Consider the following 20,524-nt stretch of genomic DNA (forward strand, 5'->3'; position numbering starts at 1 on the left):
CCCTGTGCTTGTGTCTACATATTAGGTAGGTCAGCTACGTCTCCTGCTCTTGGATAGGTGACCTTATGTAAGTGATGACTTAGGAGGCTTCCAGCGTGCTTCCCTCAGTTCTCAATGTTCCAGGGGTGACCCCTATTCGGGCTACGTGTGTCCTTCTGTTGTGGCCTGTTTGCTCTCCCTATAGGCGCCCAGGGAGGCTGAGTTATGCTCCTGGCCAGCTGTTGTAATGCTCAACTGCTTGTAGTTGTTGTGGGCCCTTCAGTCTCTTTATCAGGTGTGGGGAGCCCCAGCACAGTTGGCTGCAAGTTCTAATACCACATTTGTGTTGCAGTATTTCTTTTAAGTGAGTATGCCCCCAGCGTGACAGGTTGTTAGGCTCAGGGCCTTACAATTGCTGTAAGCCTCTAGCCTATTAGATCTCTTGTCAGCTCTCTGAGGATTGCAGCTGGGGGGGGCTGGCCTCAGGCGCAGGAGCACCCAATTGTTTCAGGCTTTGGAAGGTGGGGCAAACCTCCTATGTGGGTCTTTGAGAAGCACAAGTCTTCTGCAGCTGACAAGCCCTGCCGCCCACAGGTCCACACACACAGTCGACACAGTCCTGCCCCGTGTGCGCGCCCCGACCTCCCCAAGCGGACCCAGTCTCTCCACGGCGGGAGCCCCACACACTCCGCCACTGCCCCACACTCTCCACCCGCTCCTTGTGCACACCCTGCCCTGCTCAAGTCAGCTCAGTTGCCAGGCTGCAGAGAATCCAGTCACCAATCTATGCAGGCCCACAAGTTGCCTGAGGGCTTGTTGTTGGGTGGGGCCAGTCTCTAGTGTGGGCTGCCTGCCCTGGCTGAGCTGGATTAAATCGGTGCTCTAGCGGGTGGGGCAGACCTGGGCTAGCAGGCCTCAGGGAGAATTCCTATGGCGTCTGTGTCAGCATGCCCACACCAGGCCACAACAATGGCCGCTGCCAATGTCCCAGTCCCTTGAGAGGTCTCACCCCTCACAGAGATGCACTCAGGGCCTATTAGGTGAGTCTCTTGTCACCAAAGCACTGTGCACCTTTCTTTGTGGTGATTTTAGGATGCTTTCTGAAACGGGTGAGTTTGCGCGCGGGCCCTTTAAGAGCCGGTTTTAGTTTCTTTGTGAACCGGGTTTTCTGGGGGTACTCCCCAATGCTTTAGTAGCAGGCAAAGTCAGATATTATGCCGCTGGTCTCGATTGTGCTGGGTCCACAAAATGCCCACAGCGGGGGCGCTCCCTGGCTCAGGCCCCCCCCCGTGACTCCAGGGAGGCTGCACACCTGTGTGCTGCTCCCAGCGGCCGTGAAGCTGGCGGCTTGTGAAGGCAGCGTTTTACCTCTCCAGAAGGGAGTATCTGCCTCTTCTACCTCAGTTAGGATTGTCAGTTGTTGCAGGAGTTCCTCTTATCCAGTTTTCAGTTCTGTCTCAGGGGTAATTTTTCCATGAGTAGTTGTAAATTGGCTGTGTCCACGGGAGGAGGTGAGTTCTGAGTCTGCTTATGCCGCCATCTTGACTCCGCCCCCCCTATTGTCTTTTTAGTCTCTAATTCATTTATTTTCACTCTGATCTTTATTATTTCCTTCCTTCTACTAACTTTGGGTTTGTTTGCTCTTCTTTTGCTAGTTTCCTTTAGCTGTAATGTTAGATTGTTTATTTGAGATTTTTCTTATTTCTTGAGGTAGGCCTGTATCACTATGAATTTCCCTCTTATAACTGCTTCTGCTGCATCCTATAGATTTTGGAATATTGTATTTCCATTTTCTTATCACTTAAGATATTTCTTGATTTCCACTTTGATTTCTTCATTGACCCACTGGTTGTTTAGTAACATGCTGTTTAATCCCCACATATTTGTGATTTTTCCAGTTTTCTTTTTGTGATTCATTTCCAGTGTCATACCATTGTGATCTGAGCAGATACTTGATATGGTTTCAATCTTAAATTTATTGAGACTTGTTTTGCGGCCTAAGAGATGATCTATCCTAGAGAATGTTCCATGTGCACTTGAGAAAAATGTGTATTCTGTTGCTTTTAGATGAAATGTTCTATATATATATATATGTGTATATGTGTATATATATATATATGTTAAGTCCATGTGGTCTAATGTGTCATTTAAGGCCAATGTTTCCTTATTGAGTCTCTGTCAGAATGATCTATCCATTGATGTAAGTTGGGTATACAGAAGACCCCTATTATTGTTGTATTGCTGTTGGTTTCTCCCTTTAGGTCTGTTAATGTTTTCTTTATATATTTTGGTGCTCCTACATTGGGTGCATATATATTTACAAATGCTATATCTTCTTGTTGGATTAACCCCTTTATCATTATGTAATGCCCATCTTTGTCTTTTATTACATTCTTTGTTTTAAGTCTATTTTGTCTGATGTAAGTATAGCTACTCCAGCTTTCTTTTGGTTTCCATTTTCATGAGACATCTTTTTCCACCCCTTCACTTTCAGTCTTTGTGTGCCCTTATATCTGAAGTAAGTGTCTTGAGGGAACATATAATAAGGTCTTTTATTTTTATTTGTTCAGCCACTGTATGTCTTTTTTTTTTTTTTTTTTTTTTTTTTTGTGAGGAGATCAGCCCTGTGCTAACATCCGCCAATCCTCCTCTTTTTTTGCTGAGGAAGACGGCCCTGGGCTAACATCCGTGCCCATCTTCCTCCACTTTATATGGGATGCCGCCACAGCATGGCTTGCCAAGCAGTGTGTCGGTGCACGCCCGGGATCCGAACCAGCGAACCCCGGGCCGCCGCAGCGGAGCGCGCGCACTTAACCGCTTGCGCCACCGGGCCGGCCCCCACTGTATGTCTTTTGATTGGAATATTTAGTCCATTTACATTTAATGTAATTATAGATAGGTATGTACCTATTGCCATTTTGTTATTTTTTTTTTTCTGGCTGTTTTGTAGTTCCTATCTGTTCCTTTCTTCTTTTCTTATTCTTTTTCCTTGTGGTTTGATGACTCTTTTGTGTTGTGTTTAGATTCCATTCTCATTCCATTCTCATCTCATTCTACTGTAGGTTTTTGCTTTTTTGGCTACCATGAGGGTCACATATATCAGCCTATATACATTCTGGTCTATTTTAAGTTGATATCAAGTTAAGTTTTAACACATTCTAGGACTCTACATTTTTACTCCCACCTCCCATGTTTTATGTTTTTGATGTCACATTTTATATCTTTTTATTTTGTGTATCCCTTTACTAATTTTTGTAGTTATAGTTATTTTTACTACTTTTATCTTTTAACCTTCATATTAGCTTTATAATTGATTAGTTCACTATCTTTACTGTATATTTACCTTTAACAGTGAGATTTTTACTTTCTTGTGTTTTCTTGTTACTAACTAGTACCTTTTCTTTTCAGCTTAAAGAAGTCCCTTTAATATTTCTTGTAAGGCTAATTTAGTATTGTTGAACTTCCTTAGTTTTTGCTTATCTGAAAAACTCTTTATTCCTCCTTTGATTCTGATTGATAAGCTTGCTAGGTAGAGCATTCTCGGTTGGAAATTTTTTGCTTTTGACACTTTGAATATATCATGTCACTCTCTCCTGGCCTGCAAGATTTCTGCTGAGAAATCTGCTGATAGTTTTATGGGAGTTCCCTTGTACATAACATGTTGTATCTCTCTTGCTGCTTTTAAAAGTCACTCTTTATCTTTAAATTTTGACATTTTGATTATAATGGTCTTGGTGTGGATCTCTTTGGGTTCATCTTATTTGGAACTCTCTGACTTCTTGGATCTGGATGTCTGTTTCCTTCCCCAGGTTAGGGAAGTTTTCAGCCATTATTCATTCAAATAAGTTTTCTGTCCCTTTTATCTCTCTCTTCTCTTTCAGGGATCCCTGTAATGTAAATGTTGTTCCACTTGATGTTGTCCCATAGATCTCTTAAGCTATAATCACTGTTTAAATTCTTTTTTCTTTTTGCTGCTCTATTTGGGTGAGTTCCATGCGTTGTCTTCCACGTCACCGATCCTTTCTTCTGCTTCATCTGGTCTGCTGTTGAACTCCTCTAGTATATTTTTCAGTTCAGTGTATTCTTCAGCTCTGTGGGTAACTTCTTATATTTTTGATCTCTTTGTTGAAGTTCTCTACATGTTCATCCATTCTTTTCCTGAGATTGGTGAACATCTTTATGACTATTACTTTGAACTCTTTATCAGGTAGATTGCTTATCTCTGTTTCATTAGTGGCTTTTTTCCTGGTGTTTCATCTTGCTTTTTCATTTGGAACATATTCCTCTATTTTCTCATTTTGCTTAACTTTCTATGTTTGTTTCTATGTATTAGGTGAAACAACCATCTCTCCCAGTCTTGAAGGAGTGGTCACTGGAGGACTAGGAATGTGTTTCAGTCTGTTGTCTGTGTAATGCCCTGGGGGTGGTAGCCTGCCAAGAACTATGTCTCCAATTGTTTCAGTCCCATGGGACCCTGAAACACAAGCCCCCCTGGCCACCAGTGCCAGGCACTCAAGTGATATCACCTGTGTGGAGTGCACACACCCTTCAGTTCTGGTGGGGTGGGAGCCATGGTAGAGGAGTACTGAGCTAGGAAATTCTCACCCACCAGGTGTGGCTGGGCAGGGGCTGCTTTGGAGGAACTCCCGGCTGCCTGCCATGGTGGAAGTGCAATGGGCCACAGGGAAATTCTGGGGCAGAGCAAATGGTGCTAGCAAGGTAGATGGAGAATGCCAAAAGTGGTGCTGGCCAGCACTTGGCTAGCAAGGTAGGAGAGTGAAAAAAAGTGGTACACACCAGTGCTTCCATTCCCAGAGAAAGTTCCAACAGACTCCTGCCCTTCTGACACGTGCCCTGAGATTAGTCAATGGATCTCCTTCACCTATGGCCCAGGTGCTTTTCAAACTGCTGCCACTGTGCTGGGACTTGAAGTGAGTCTGTGTGTGAGCCTTTTAAGAGCAGAGTCTCAGTTTTCTACAGCCCTTTGGCTCTCCTGGACATAAGCCCATTGTTTTTTGAAGACTAACATTATAGGGGCTCCTCTTTCTGGTTCATGTCCCAAAGGCTGGGCTGCCTTATGGCTTACTGCACTGGGGGTGTGGGTCCTGACAAAACCACATCTCTGCCCCTTCTACCTGTCTTTTTCATTTTTTTTTTTAAAGATTTTATTTATTTTATTTTTCCCCCCAAAGCCCCAGTGGATAGTTGTATGTCGCAGCTGCACATCCTTCCAGTTGCTGTATGTGGGACCCGGCCCCAGGATGAACGGAGAAGTGGTGCCTCGATGCGCACCCGGGATCTGAACCCGGGCCACCAGCATCGCAGCGCGCACACTTAACCACCAAGCCACAGGGCCGGCCCTGTCTTTTTCATTTTATCCTTAGCTGTGGAAGAGCCATTCTACTAGTCTTCAGGTCATTTTGGAGAGAGTTGTTCTATATGTAGTTATAGTTTTAGTGTGTCTGTGGGATGAAGTGAGCACAGGATCTTCCTATGCCACCATCTTGAACTGCCCCTCCTCATCTAGGTTACTTAATTTGTTGATATATAATCATTCATAGCATTGTCTTGTAATCCTCTTTACTTCTATAAGGTCTACAGTAATATACCCACTTTCGCTTCTGGTTTTAGTAATTTGAGTCTTCTCTCTTTTTTGTCTTTGTCAGTCAAGCTAAAGTTTTGCCAATTTTGTTGATCCTTTCAAAGAATCAACTTTTGGTTCCAGTGATTCTCTATATGGTTTTCCTATTCTCTATTTCATTTATCTCAGTTCTGATCCTCATTATTTTCTTCCTTCTGCTAGCTTTGACTTTAGTTTGCCCTTCTTTTTCTAGTTCCTTAAGGTTTAAAGTTAGATTATTTGTTTGGAATCTTTCTTCCCTTTTCATGTCGGCATATATAGTTATAAATCTTTCTCTGAACATGGTTTTCGCTGCATCCCATAAGTTTTGATATGTTGCATTTTCATTTTTATTCATTTCCAATTTCACTTATAATTTCTTCTTTGATTCATTAGTTACTTAAGAGTATGTTGTTTAATTTCCCCATATTTGTGAATTTCCTAGTTTTCCTTCTGTTACTGCTCTAGTTTTTGATCTGTTATAATCTAGTTTTATTCCACTGTGCTCAGAGAAGAAACTTTGGATGATTTCATTGTTTTTAAATACATTAAGACTTGTTTTGTGGCCTAGTATGTGTCTCTCCTGGAGAATGTTCCATGTAACTTGAGAAAAATATATTTATTCTGCTGTTGTTGGGTGAAATGTTCTACAGATGTCTGTTTGGTCTAGTTGGTTTATAGTGTTGTTCAAGACCTTATTGATCTTCTGTTTGATTGTTATACCCATTATTGAAAATGAGGTATTGAAGTCTCCAACTATTATTGTTGAATTGTCTATGTCTCTCTTCAATTCTGTCAGTTTTAGCTTCATATATTTTGGGGCTCTGTTGTATGGTGTGTATATATTTATAACTGTTAATATTCTTGATGGATTGACCTTTTAATCAATATATAATGTCCTTTGTCTCTTGTAACAATTTTTGTCTTATTGTCTATTTTGTCTGATATTAGCATAGCCACACTAGCTCTCTTTTGGTTATTATTCACATGGAATAACTTTTACCATCTTTTTACTTTCAATCTATTTCTGTCTTTGGATCTAAAGTGAGTCTCCTGTAGACAGCATATAGTTGGATCATATTTTCTATCCATTCTGCCAATCTCTGCCTTTGTGTTGGAAAATTTAATCCATTTACATAAAGTAACTACTCATAAGGAAGGACTTAGTTCTGCCATTCTGCTGTTTGTTTTCTATATGTCTTGTATCATTTTTGTTCCTCATTTCCTCCATTACTGCCTTCTTTTTTGATTAATTGATTTTTTTTCTAGTGTACCATAGTCATTCCCCTCTTATTTCTTTTTATGTGTTTTTGTTTTCTTCTTAGTAGTTTCCCTGGGGATTACAATAAAATCTCAACTTTATAATAATCAAGTTTTAATTAATACCAACTTATTTTCAATAGTATACAAAAACTCTTCTCCTTTACAGTTCCATCAGCCAGACGTGAAAGTGTAGGGCCTTCTCAGCCTATTCTGAACATGTGTCCAGCCTTGGGTATAAGCGTTGCCTTCTTGATTCCCCAGTATACATGGGAACTTTTAAAAGCCCTTACTCTTCCATGTTTCTCCTTTCTCAGCCTCTTCTTTCCCAGGACTTTTGATCTGTCTATTGCTTATTCTGACTGTTTTATCCCTTGCCACAAGCTGCTGCAGCCAATACTTTTGCCTTTAAATGCTTTCAGCAAACACTGCCAGAAAGCCATCGCAGCCCTGGGAATGCTTCAAATCAGATAAAACAAAGACAAGCACTTGCACCAGTCCTTTAGGGAGCCCCTAGACAGGTCAAATCACATGACCACAATTCTTTAAGAAAAAGGTCCATTTGCTCCCTCTGGCATTAGCATCTACACCAGGAGTGCAGGCTGCCATCTTCATGGCTACCATTGATTTGAGGGATGAGAGATGGCAAATGGGCAATTTAAAATGCCACAGTACTCTCTTACTGTAATGCATTAGCTTCTTTCTTCATTAAGCTTTCCATGGTTATTGTAAGGTTTTACTAGATTGCAGGGTTATGTGAAATTTGATTCTATCAGTTTTTGCTAGCTTATTAGATGCTTTTGTGGAAGGATGGAACCTTGGAATTCTCTACTCTGCCTTGTTCAGTGACATCAGTTGAAATAGTTCTGCAACTTTCTTTTTGGACAAGAATATGTTTAATTTTGTAATGTTCTATGTGTGCTTGAAAAGAGTACGTATTCTTCACTCTTAGATGAAGTGCAATTTATATATCCATTTTATGTTTTTTCTGCTTAACGATAATTGCTAAGATATGTGTATTCGATGTCTCACTAGAATGATACGTATATTTCCCCCTGTAATTCTGTTCATTTTTGTTTTATGTACTTTAGACTGTGTTGATAGGTGTTTGTTAGTTTAGATATATTTCTTCCCAGTGAATTGAATGTTTTATCATTATTCAGTAACCTTCTTTATCTTCAGGTATACTTTTTACCATAAAGCATAACATGAACGAAGCAATGTCAGCTTTCTATTGATTTGAGTTTGCCAGCATATATTTTTCTACTCTTTAATTTCAATTTATAGATTTTGTATATGTCTCTTTAAAACAGCATATAGACGGATCGTTTCTTTTCAGGTCTAATAATTAGTTCTTTGGAGCATTTAATTAATAATAATGAAATTGGGTTAAATTTACTATATTTTGTCTTTTCTCTCTGTCTTGCCTTTCCTATGTTTTATTCTTTCTTAACATTGCAAGATATTATTATCATCATTTGCAGTTAATATTTGTTTAGGATTACCTCCATATTTATAATACTCTTTCCTCTTCAATTCCATTGAATCTGAGACCTACATTTGGGGTCAACTTCCTCTGTCTGAAGTATACCCTTTACAATTTCATTTTTTAAAAGTCTGTTAGTAGCAAACCCTCAGTTTTAGCTTTCTTTCTCTTTTTAGGAACAAAATAACATTACCACATCTAGTATGTATCTGTGGGTCTGCAAAATTTCAGACAGTCACTTGTATACCTTGCATCTACCCTGAAAGGAGAGAGTTGGTAGGGCAGATTTGGGTATTTGAGAAGGAACAGGAAAAGAGGAAGTACTATATAAAAGTCATAAAACCTGGGGTAACCATATCTCAGTGTTCACCTTTTATTCCAGCCTAATTGTTAATAACATTCTTTTCATTCTCAAAAGTTTTATGGTTTGGATAATAAATTTTTCAATGCAAATAATCCATAATCTATCTATAAATCAAAATTAGAGTGAGTTTATTATGAGCCAAATTTGAGGACCATATAGCCCAGGGCCTTCCTTCCCTGCACCAAAGAAGTGGGATGTACAGAGTGGTTATATACTATCAAAGAGCATATATCACATATGATTGCAATGTCCCTTTTACAATAGTCATGAGGTCACCTTGTCAGATTGCCCTGTCAGCACAGCGATTGATGGACACAGCAGGTAGCAGGTCTGCTGTCTCCATGGGCGTGGCAGGTAGCAGGTCTGTTGTCTCAAGTTGGGTGGTCACAGGATGAGTGCAGCAATCAAATCTTAGCCTAGGGAGAAATGCTTATCCTTAAGGAAATGCCAGTGTAGGGGAAGTTGCATCCTTATCTTAAGAGCATTTTTTTTCTTTGGGACATGTTAATTGCTTAAAGCAGATATACAATGCATGTTCAAAGGCCACAGGCCTTTTTGGAAAAACAAGCTCAGGCCGAATTAGTTTTACACCAAATTATTTCTTCATATGCTCCAATATGTCCTATTGCTTGCCAATTATTTATCAAATTCTATGGCCACTTGAAGAAAGCCCAACTGATGTGTAATCCTCCTGGCTTCTGGAGCCAGGCTTTCATTTGTGTTCAACTCAAATAGCTAGAGACTTTTACTTCTGATGGAATTAGTAGCTTGTGGCAGTCCAGTGTCACCACTGAGAATAACCAAAAGAAGTTTTAAAGGTGGGAGGAGGCTGCTGAAGCATTCAGGATGAGGAACCAAGATTCCAAGGAGAGATGAGTTGACAGTTACAGCTGCTTTTCCTCCAGTGGTATTTTCCAGTTCTCTGAGTGCAGCAGGAGGCAGGGAATCTTGATTTTTTCTAGGCAGAAGGCTGCTGCCAGGAGATAGAGAAATCAGCAAAGCATTTGGCTGTCTTGTGGGGCTGGAGAGAAAAAATTAGAGGCATGAAGGGCCAAGAACTCAGTGAAAAAAGAGGGCTGGACAACTAAGCCTGACATACAAAGAGTTTTCTCTTCAAAACATTTGCCAATTTATGCAGCTGCCTGAGGCAGAGGCCAAAAAAAAAAAAAAAAATCAGGAAGCCTTTTAAAAGCAGAGCTGAAGTTTTGGTAGTTTTGTTTGTTTGTTGTTTTTTGCAGTCTTACTCTACTGAGGAGACAAAAGTTATAGTATGGCTGCTAGGGGGAGATTTAATAATTTTAAAAATTAATTCAAAGGAAAGAAAATGAGGCATAAACCAGGTGAACAAAATAGAGAAAAATAAAGCAAGATATAAATAAATGCAAATATGTCAGTAATTACAATAAATGTAAATACACTAAACATTCCAGTTCAAAGACAAATGATAGTCAAACTGGTTAAAAATGAAACAAAATGAAAACCAATTATATACTGCTTATAAGAGATACTTCTTTAATAAAGAGGGAAATTTTGTAATAATGAAGAGTTCAATATACATCATAAAGCCACATTATTTATCCCTTGTAATCTCAGTACTTGCAAGAATTCCCAGGGTAGAGCATGCTGACATTATCTTGGTTGTTGCTTGTCACTCTCCCTCCCATTTACTGCACATAGCTCAATTACCAATCAGCAGTGGTCATCTCGGCCTCCTGCCTGCTTCCCTTCTTTCTTTATTGCTTTGTCCCGAGAGTGGACACAGCCCTCTTCCTTCATTCCCCACAAACACAACACTATGGCTTGTAGCAGATAACTGCTCAGGTTTAGGGATGATGAAAGGGCATTACTACACAGAACAGGAAACAGCTTTAAACTGGATAACAGATCTCAGTATTTCTCAGTTCCTTGATTGTTTTTTCCAAAGCAGACTTTATCACAGTCATATCTTTTCCAAGCCCTGTCAGCCACCAGTTACAATCTAATCTTCACTTTCCCCTGGATTCCAGAACCCTAACGTTCTATTCCTCAGTATGCCAAAAGGAAAACTAAAAGATTCCTGTTATTTAATTTCACAGAACATTTTTTCTGCCCCTTTGTTTCAAGTTCACCTTTCTAAACTTGTGAGTTGGATGGTTGTGAAGTGCGGCCGCTGGGTTGCGAGTTGAAAAAGAATTTTCAGACACGAGCCACTTATTTGTTCACGCACCTTTATTTTGTGTTTAGCATGGGAACAGGACCCACGGGCAGTAAAGAGCTGCATGGGGATAGGACCCATGGGCAGTAAAAAGCTGCTGCATGGAAGTGTCTGTCCGGAGCTGTTATATATGATTTTTAGCTATTTTACTATTACATAGAAATGTCAAAAGAGAAAATATTAGGTGGTCTGGTTAGCCTCAAAGATTAGGGCATGGGGATGGTTGAATGAGATGTGTCCTTGCATTTCAAGGTAAAGTATGCCTCAAGGAACATGTAGGCAGGAGATTAAAGTCATTGATTACCTCCTGAGGTAAATTCCTTCACTCCCAACCAGAGGCAATTAAGTAGGGGCATGTGAGACTGAGTGGTGACCATGTCAGTTGTAGGAGCTTGCTAGTCCTGTATGTATGTAACAAACAGTCCCATCACAATATCCTTCTAAATACAACAGCCATCTTCCTTCTGATGTATGATCTTAAGATGCAGAAACAGCCTGAGTTTTAAAAAGCATCCCCTTCATCCCTTTATTTCCTGCTCTGGTTATGTTACAGATGCCAAAAGAGAGGAAGAGAGAGAGAGCATGTAGAAACAACATTTCTCATGAGGTAAGAAGAGCTGGGATCTACAGCGCAGGATTTGCTTTTGCAACAAAAAGAGATATCTTCTGTAAGACCTGTGGGGTATATGGAAGGAAAGATGAACAATGGGGAGCAGAGAGGCAGGTCAGGTATGTTGAGATGCATAGAGTACCTGAGAGCTTTTATTTGCAAATGAGCTGCATATAACAGATATACAATAGTGGGTGACCCTATATATAAAAGAGTTTTGACCTCTCAGTGAAGGTTGTAAATGAAGAAGGCAATGGCCAAAAGTGAAAGTATAAATGGCAAAAGAATTTCAATATAAACAGCACTGAAGGTGAAATTGTGAAGTTCAACTCTGAAGGAAGCCAAGTTGTAATATGTGGGGGCAGAGGAAGGGTTGTGAGTTGAAGATGGGGTGCGGGTTACATTTGAGATAATTCTGATGTGAGTTGGAAGTAAAAAAACACAGAACGTGAGAGTGACGTCAGCAACATGGCAGAGTGAGCTGTTCTCTGTGTCTCTCCCCCTTCAATCTACAACTAAAAGGACAATCATTGATCAGTGGAGGATACCCACACAGCACACCAGGATGCCTGAGAGACCTGAGCAGCTGTATATCTGAAGATGGATGGGACTACCTGCCGCCCTCCTGAGGAGGTGGTGGAGATAGGTGAGCACCCTCTGGACCCCAGGCAGCCCAGCGCACGTGTGTGACTACTTTCCTTGCTGGAGCGATCATAGCACTGCTGTGGCCCTGAGGGTGGGAGCGTGCCTCAGCACAACTGTGGAAACAGGTGATGGCAGCCCTGAGGCCTCGTGTGATCACTTCCCCATCTAGTGGGGGAGCCCTCAGGGCCACACAGCCCACAGAGAGCAGCACAGGCTTGGACCCAGTGGGGAAGCCCCACCCACCAAGCACAAAGGCTGGTGCTACCTAGGAGCAGAGGGCAACTGAGATGCCACTCAGGGGAACAAGCTCCTGGCTGCCGTGAACACCCATAGTAGTGCCATGGTCCCAAAGGGGAGAAGCTGTCTCAGCAGCAGTAGCCCTAAGCCCCCCAGGTGACTACTTTCCCATTCAGTGGGAGACCCCACAGGGCCACTGTAATCCCAAGGAGTGACCCAGGCTTGTACAGGCACAGCTGACAGGGATCATGGCAGTGGGCTCAAATTACACAGCTCCTGCTGCCCCTGCCCCAAGTGGCAGCAGGTGGAACCTGAGTCCAGAAACTATCGCTATGCACTGACACAAATCCACTCCATCAAACGGTATAAAGAAATATATTCATACTCCAGACCAGAAGGAAAAAGACAAACACCCATAAATCAATCCTGAAGGCACAGAACTCTACTATCTAAGTGACAAAGAATTGGAGACAGCCATCATAAGAAAACTCAATGAGCTACAAGAGAATTCTGAAAGACAGTTCAATGAAATTGGAACCAAATTACTGAACAGAAGGAATTCTTCACAAAAGAGATTGAAACTATAAAGAAAAACCAATGAGAATTGTTAGAGATGAAAAACACAGTGGATGAGATAAAGAAAAATCTGGAGTCCTTAAACAACAGGGCTGATAATATGCAGGATAGAATTAGCAATCTGGAGGATAGGAACACAGAAATGCTTCAAATGGAGGAGGAGAGAGAACTTAGACTAAAAAGAAATGAGGGAATTCTCCAAGAAATACCTGACTCAATTAGGAAATGCAACATAAGGATTACAGATATTCCAGAGGGACAAGAGAGGGGAAAAGGAGAAGAGAGCTTGTTCAAAGAAATAACAACTGAGAACTTCCCAAACCTGGAGACGGAGCTGGAATTACATGTAAAAGAAGCCAATAGGACTCCTAATTACATCAATGTAAAAAGACCTTCTCCAAGGCATATATTAGTAAAGCTGGCAAAAGTCAATGATAAAGAAAAAACATTAAGGGCGAGCAAGGCAGAAGAGAATAACCTATAAAGGAAGTCCTATCAGGCTTTCAGCGGATTTTTCAGCAGAAACTTTACAGGCTAGGAGTGGAATGATATATTAAAAATTTTGAAAGACAAAAACTTTCAGCCAAGAATACTATATCCAGTGAAAATATCCTTCAGATATGATGGAGAAATAAAAACTTTCCCAGATAAACAAAAGCTGAGGGAGTTCATTGCCACAAGACCCCTACCACAAGATTTGATCAAGAAAGCCCTCATACCTGAAAAAAGAGAAAGAAAGGGTTTACAAAGCCTTGAGCAAGCAGACAAATAGCTAGAAAAAATCAGAAATTGCAAATCTCTATCAGAAGAGATTAGCAAACACTTAATTATAACTCTAAAGACAAAGGAGAAGAAAACATCAAAAATAAATATTATCATTTCACTTTAAACACAAATTCACAACACATAACAGAATAAGTGGTGATAACAACAACTTAGAAGGGAAAGAGGAAAGGGATGAAACCTGCTTAGACTAAGGGAACAAGAGGCTATCAGAGAATGGACTATCTCATCTATGAGATCTTTTATACAAACCGCACAGTAAGCACTAAACAAAAAAATAGAACAAAGACACACACGATAAATAAAGAGAAAACTGAGAAAACCGTCATAGAGAGCCACCAAACTGAATTAGCAGTCCAAAATACATGGGACGAGAAACAAGGGAAATACATAACAACTGAGAAACAAGAGATAAAATGGCAGCATTAAGCCCTCATATATCAATATTCACTCTAAATGTAAATGGATTGAATTCCCCAATCAAAAGACACAGAGTGGCTGGATGGATTAAAAAACAAGACCCAACAATTTTCTGCCTCCAGGAAACACATCTCATTTCTAAAGACAAACATAGGCTCAGAGTGAAGGGATGGAAGACAATACTCCAAGCTAATGGCAAACAAAAGAAAGCAGGTGTTGCCATATTTATATCAGACAAAGTAGACTTCAAGATAAAAAAAGTAATGAGAGACAAAGAGGGGCAATATATAATGATAAAAGAGACACTCCACCAAGAAGACATACCACTTATAAATATATATGCACCCAACACAGGAGCACCAAAGTACATAAACCAACTATTAACAAACTTAAAAGGAGATATCAACAACAACACAATAATAGTAGAAGACCTTAACACCCCACTTACATCAATGGATAAATCATCTAGACAGAAAGTCAATAAGGAAACAGTGGACTTAAATGAAAAACTAGACCAGATGGACTTAATAGATGTATATAGAGCACTCTATCCAAAAAGAACAGATTACACATTCTTCTATTCTCAAGGGTAGACCATATGTTGGGAAACAAGGCAAACTTCTATAAATTTAAGAATATTGAAATCATAACAAGCATCTTTTCTGACCATAATGCTGCAAAACTAGAAAGCAACTACAATAAAAAAGCTGGGAAAGTGACAAAGATGTGGAGACTAAACAACATGCTACTGAATAACCAGTGGATCGTTGACGAAATTAAAGGAGAAATCAAGAATATCTGGTGACAAATGAAAATGAAAATACACCATGCCAACTCATATGGGATGCAGCAAAAGCAGTCCTGAGAGAGAAATTCATAGCAATACAGGCCCACATCAACAAACAAGAAAAATCCCAAATAAGCAACTTAAACTACATCTAACAGAATTAGAAAAAGAAGAACAAAGCCCAAAGTCAGCAGAAGGAGCGAAATAATAAAAATTAGAGCAGAAATAAATGAAATTGAAACCCCCCCCAAAAAAAAACAGTAGAAAGGATCAATGAAACAAAGAGCTAGTTCTTTGAGAAGATAAATAAAATTTACAAACCCTTAGCCAGATTCACCAAGAAAAAAGAGAGAAGGCTCAAATAAATAAAATTAGAAATGAAAGAGGAGAAATTACAACAGATACCACAGAAATACAAAGGATTATAAGAGAATCCTATGAAAAACAATATGCCAACAAATTGGACAATCTAAAAGAAAAGGATAAATTCTTAGACTCATACAACCTCCCAAAACGGAATCAAGAAGAAATAGAGAACATGAATAGACCAATCACAAGTAAAGAGTTTGAAACAATAATCAAAAACCTCCCAAAAACTAAAAGTCCAGAACCAGAGGGCTTCTCTGGAAAATTTTACCAAACATTCAAAGAAGATTTAATACCTATCCTTCTCAAACCATTCCAAAAAATAGAGGAAGATGGAACACTTTCTAGCACATTCTATGAGGCCAACATCACCGTGATACCAAAGCCAGACAAGGACAATACAAAGAAGGAAAATTACAGGCCAATATCACTGATGAACATAGATACAAAAGTCCTCAACAAAATATTGGCAAACTGAATATAGCAATACATTAGAAAGATCAAACACCATGATCAAGTGGGATTTATACCAGGGACACAGGGATGGTTCAACATCCACAAATCAATAAATGTGATATACCACATTAACAAAATGAGGAATAAAAACTGCATGATCATCTCAACAGATATAGAGAGAGCATATGACAAGATCCAACATCCATTTATGATAAAAACTCTCAACAAAATGGGTATCGAATGAAAGTGCCTCAACATGATAAAGGCCATATATGACAAACCCACAGCCAACATCATACTCAATGGGTAAAAACTGAAAGCCATCCCTCTGAGAACAGCAACAAGGCAAGGGTGCCCACTCTTGACGCTGTTACTCAACATAGTGTTGGAAGTTCTGGCCAGAGCAATTAGGCAAGAAAAAGGAATAAAAGGAATCCAAATAGGCAATGAACTAGTGAAACTCTTGCTGTTTGTAGATGACATGATTTTATATATAGAAAACCCTAAAGAATCCATCAGAAAACTATTAGAAATAATCAACAACTACAGCCAAGTTGCAGGGTACAAAATCAACTTGCAAAAATCAGTTACATTTCTATACTCTAAGGATGAACTAGCAGAAAGAGAGCTCAAGAATACAATCCCATTTACAATCACAACAAAAAGAATAAAATATCTAGGAATAAATTTAACCAAGGAAGTGAAAGACCTATACAATGAAAACTATAAGACATTATTGAAAGAAATAGATGATGACATAAAGAAATGGAAAGATATCCCATGCACATGGATTGGAAGATTAAACATAGTTAAAATGTCCATACTACCTAAAGCAATCTACAGATTCAATGCAATCCAAATCAGAATCCCAAGGACATTCTTCATGGAAATAGAGCAAAGAATACTAAAATTCGTATGGGGAACAAAAGACCCCAAATAGCTAAAGCAATCCTGAGAAAAAAGAACAAAGCTGGAGGCCTCACAATCCCTGACTTCAAGACATACTACAAAGCAATAGTAATCAAAACAGCATGGTACTGGTACGAAAACAGACACACAGATCAATGGAACAGAATTGAAACCCCAGAAATAAAACCTCACATCTACAGGCAGTTAATCTTCGACAAAGGAGGAAAGAACATACAATGCAGAAAGGAAAGTCTCTTCAATAAGTGGTGCTGGGAAAACTGGACAGCCACTTGCAAAAGAATGAAAGTAGACCATCTTCTTTCGCTATTCACAAAAATTAACTCAAAATAGATCAAAGACCTGAAGGTGAGACCTGAAACTATAAAACTCCTGGAAGAAAACATAGGCAGTACACTATTTGTCATTGGTCATGAAGGGATCTTCTCAAATTCCATGTCTACTCGGTCAAGGGAAACAAAAGAAAAAATAAACAAGTAGGACTTCATCAGACTAAAGAGCTTCTACAAAGCAAAGAAACTGGGATCAAAATGAAAAGACAACCCACCAGATGGGAGAAAATATTTGCAAACCATATATCAGACAAGGGGTTAATCTCCATAATATATAGAGAACTCGCACAACTGAACAACGAAAAAACAAACAACCGGATCAAAAAATGAGCAAAGGATGTGAGCAGACGTTTTCCAAGGAAGATATACAGATGGCCAACAGGCTTATGAAAAGATGTTCATCATCGCTAATCATCAGGGAAATGCAAATCAAAACTGCGCTAAGATGTCACCTTACACCCATGAGAATGGCTATAATCACCAGGACAAAATAACAAATGCTGGAGAGAATGTAGAGAAAAAGGAACCCTCATTCACTGCTGGTGGGAATGCAAACTGATGCAGCCTCTACGGAAAACAGTATGGAGATTCCTCAAAAAATTAAAAATAGAAATACCTTATGATCCATCTATCCTACTTCTGGGCATTTATCCAAAGAACGTGAAATCAACAATCCAAAGAGGCTTATGCCCCGCTATGTTTAGTGCAGCATTATTCAATAGAGCCAAAAATTGGAAGCAACCCAAGTGTCCACCAACAGATGATTGGATAAAGATATGGTATATTTATACAATGGAATATACTCAACCATAAAATAGAAAAAATCACCCTATTTGCAACAACATGGATGGACCTGGAGGGTATTATGTTAAATGAAATAAGCCAGACAGAGAAAGACAAACACTGTATGACCTCTCAAATATATGGAATATAAATTAATACACGGACAGAGAGAACAGTTTGGTGGTTACCAGGGGAAGGGAGTTGGGAGATGGGCACAAGGGGTGAAGGGGTGCATTTATATGGTGACTGACAAATAATAATGTACAACTGGAATCTCATAATGTTATAAACTATTATGACATCAATAAAGAAAATTAAAAAAAAAATAAACCATGAAAAGTGTTTAGCACAGAGCCTGGTGCACAGAATGGACGCAATAAACACATGCTGCCTGTGGCACTAAAAAAAAAAGAAAAAACACAGAACATAAAATCCATAATTGCTTGATTAATTTTAAGATGGAGACAGGGATAAGACAGAAAGCAGAGAATCTTAGATGTTGAAAGGATTGTAACTCTACTGGCTCTTTACATGAGATTAAAAACCTGCCGAAATCTCACCCACTCAGATCTCCCTCTTCTGGCAATTTGATTCTCTGCCAAACTTTGGGTAATAAATAGAGTCTGCAAGCTCTCTGAACGCAGAGCTGCAGCTTTTCAGGGGAGAAATCAAAACAAGGTCACAAGGTAAGAATGAAACCAATATTCTGGTAGATTTTTTGTCAGGTTTTGTAAAGTAAGATCTTGGGAACCACGGAGAACTGTTTTTTATTTCTATAACATAAAAGATTAGACTGATTTGTTATTATTGTTGCCAATAGCAGTAATAGTTGATGATAATAGTTGCTACCAACTTACAATTCCATTTTGATTTCCTTTGGGTGACTTGGAAAATTATTAATAAATTGCTAAAATACATTGTAATAGTCTTTATGGTAAATGTTCCCCTCCTCCACCACAAAACTTCATAGAGCAAGTGAGTAATTCTGCTTCGTACTTCTAATGCTCATTGAAGGTAAACCTACTCACAATTGTTAATAAGTGGTTTTCAAGAAAAGGGGGACAAATAGAAGGACTGAGAGGTGCCATCCCCTCAGAATCATCTGCTCAAAAATAAACCACGTGTGAAAAAATAAGGAATTGACATCCTAAATGGGTCAATTCAAAAGCTCATCAGCTTTGCTACTATTCTTCATTTGGAGACTTTCCTTTAAAGACTGTTTTATTCTCTTTATTTCTTCCCATCAGCCTCGTGGCAATATTTTTCTCCTCTCACTTTTCTCTGCCTTATCTTTCCACACGTGAACATATGCCTGCAGACTATTTAATAATGAAAATGGCATAAAATCCAAAAGTATTGTGGCTGCACACAAGTCGATTCCAGAAGTTCTTTGGAGACTTGAGAGTGAAGTGTCTAGGACTAGGTGTGGCTGGATCTTCCGGACTCTCAGTCTCTCCTCAGCACTGTGCTTCTGCAGCTTGAATCATCCCTCTACACACCGTGGTCCTGTGCTCTTCGCAACATCCCTACCCATTGCTCTGACATTTGTCTTTTGAATACTTGATGCTCCTCTTTTAATTTCATCCCTGAAAAGGCACAGCTCTGTGTTCAGAAAACTTCGGAATCCTCTATTTTCAAAGTTGGGGGTGCTGAAGCTGAATCACACAGATGGGTAGTGTCCTTAAACAGTTAAGAATTCTTGGCACAGGCACCACTGTCTGCAGCTCAGATTTCACATTTTCTCCATTCTTCTCTGAAAAGATCTGGAATTTCCTACCAGTCTTTGGTGGTTGCATAATTCATTTTCTCAGCAATGTATTGACCTAGATATTTTTCTCTTTCCCGTCACTGGGAAATTTAACTTACAATTTCTACAGCCAGAATGTACCTCTTTCCCCTTCCCATTTATAGAGGGAAGAGTTCTGAGGGAACTTTCACTTAGGGGTTGAAATAGGGCTGAAATTAAGGGAAGAGATTGAGAAATGGGAGCTGCCACCCCGGCCAGGGTCTGTAGAGGATTAAAGAAACAGAGCTTGCAACTGACTTCAAGGAATGTGCCTGAACTTCAGTTATAAAAAGTTCTGCTTCACGGAATAATTAAATCATTATAGGGAAATACTGCAGGGGTTGGGGGTGGGGGGCTACAACATTAAGGGAAGAAAAAAATAGACACCAAGGAATATTTATGCTGGTATATCTGACAGCATGACGTCTTTTTTGGAGATCTGTGTGCACAATTAAATCATTGCAGGGAAGTACTGCAGAGGAGGCAGCATTGGGGGAAGAAAATATTTATATCAGAGAATATTTATGCCAGTAAATCTGACAGCCTGAGGTCTTTTTTGGAGAGTTGAGTATGATTGTGCCAAAATCAAGTTGAAATTTTGGCAAACACAGTGGGAATCAAGAGTGACAGTCAGAATTCTCCTTTATATTTCAGTTTGCAGCAGATACGTTTAGAAACATTAAGACCAAAAATAATCTCCTTGAACAGCAGAAGGAAACTATAATTCTGGCAAAAAAAAATGATGCTTTGTTCCAGGATTTCAGAAAATCATGGTAGATCTCTTCACAGTTTCCCTCTGGGTTCTCTGGTGCTGACATCTGCATGCAAAAGGAACTTTTAAGGGGATACAGCTTTAGAGCGCAGGCAAAGTCCATTGTGGGCGGTGGTAATGGAGGGTAAGGTGTTTGGGGCC

General features: G+C 39.6%; 1 protein-coding gene across 2 annotated transcripts in view; it reads left to right on the forward strand.

The window, feature by feature from the left end:
* The first annotated feature begins 904 nt into the window (after nt 1–904).
* Nucleotides 905–20,524, forward strand: part of IL33 (interleukin 33) — a 52,722-nt gene continuing 33,102 nt past the window's right edge. Inside the window, exons 1-2 of one of the 2 annotated variants that reach the window (XM_058565770.1) lie at nt 905–1,019; nt 11,457–11,510. The gene's annotated coding sequence lies outside the window, so the exon portion shown is untranslated. The remainder of the gene's footprint in view (nt 1,020–11,456; nt 11,511–20,524) is intronic. The other variant, XM_058565771.1, reaches the window with a different exon arrangement.

Source organism: Diceros bicornis, chromosome 22 (genome assembly GCF_020826845.1).
Source record: "Diceros bicornis minor isolate mBicDic1 chromosome 22, mDicBic1.mat.cur, whole genome shotgun sequence".
In the NCBI taxonomy this organism is placed as follows: Eukaryota; Metazoa; Chordata; class Mammalia; order Perissodactyla; family Rhinocerotidae; genus Diceros; species Diceros bicornis.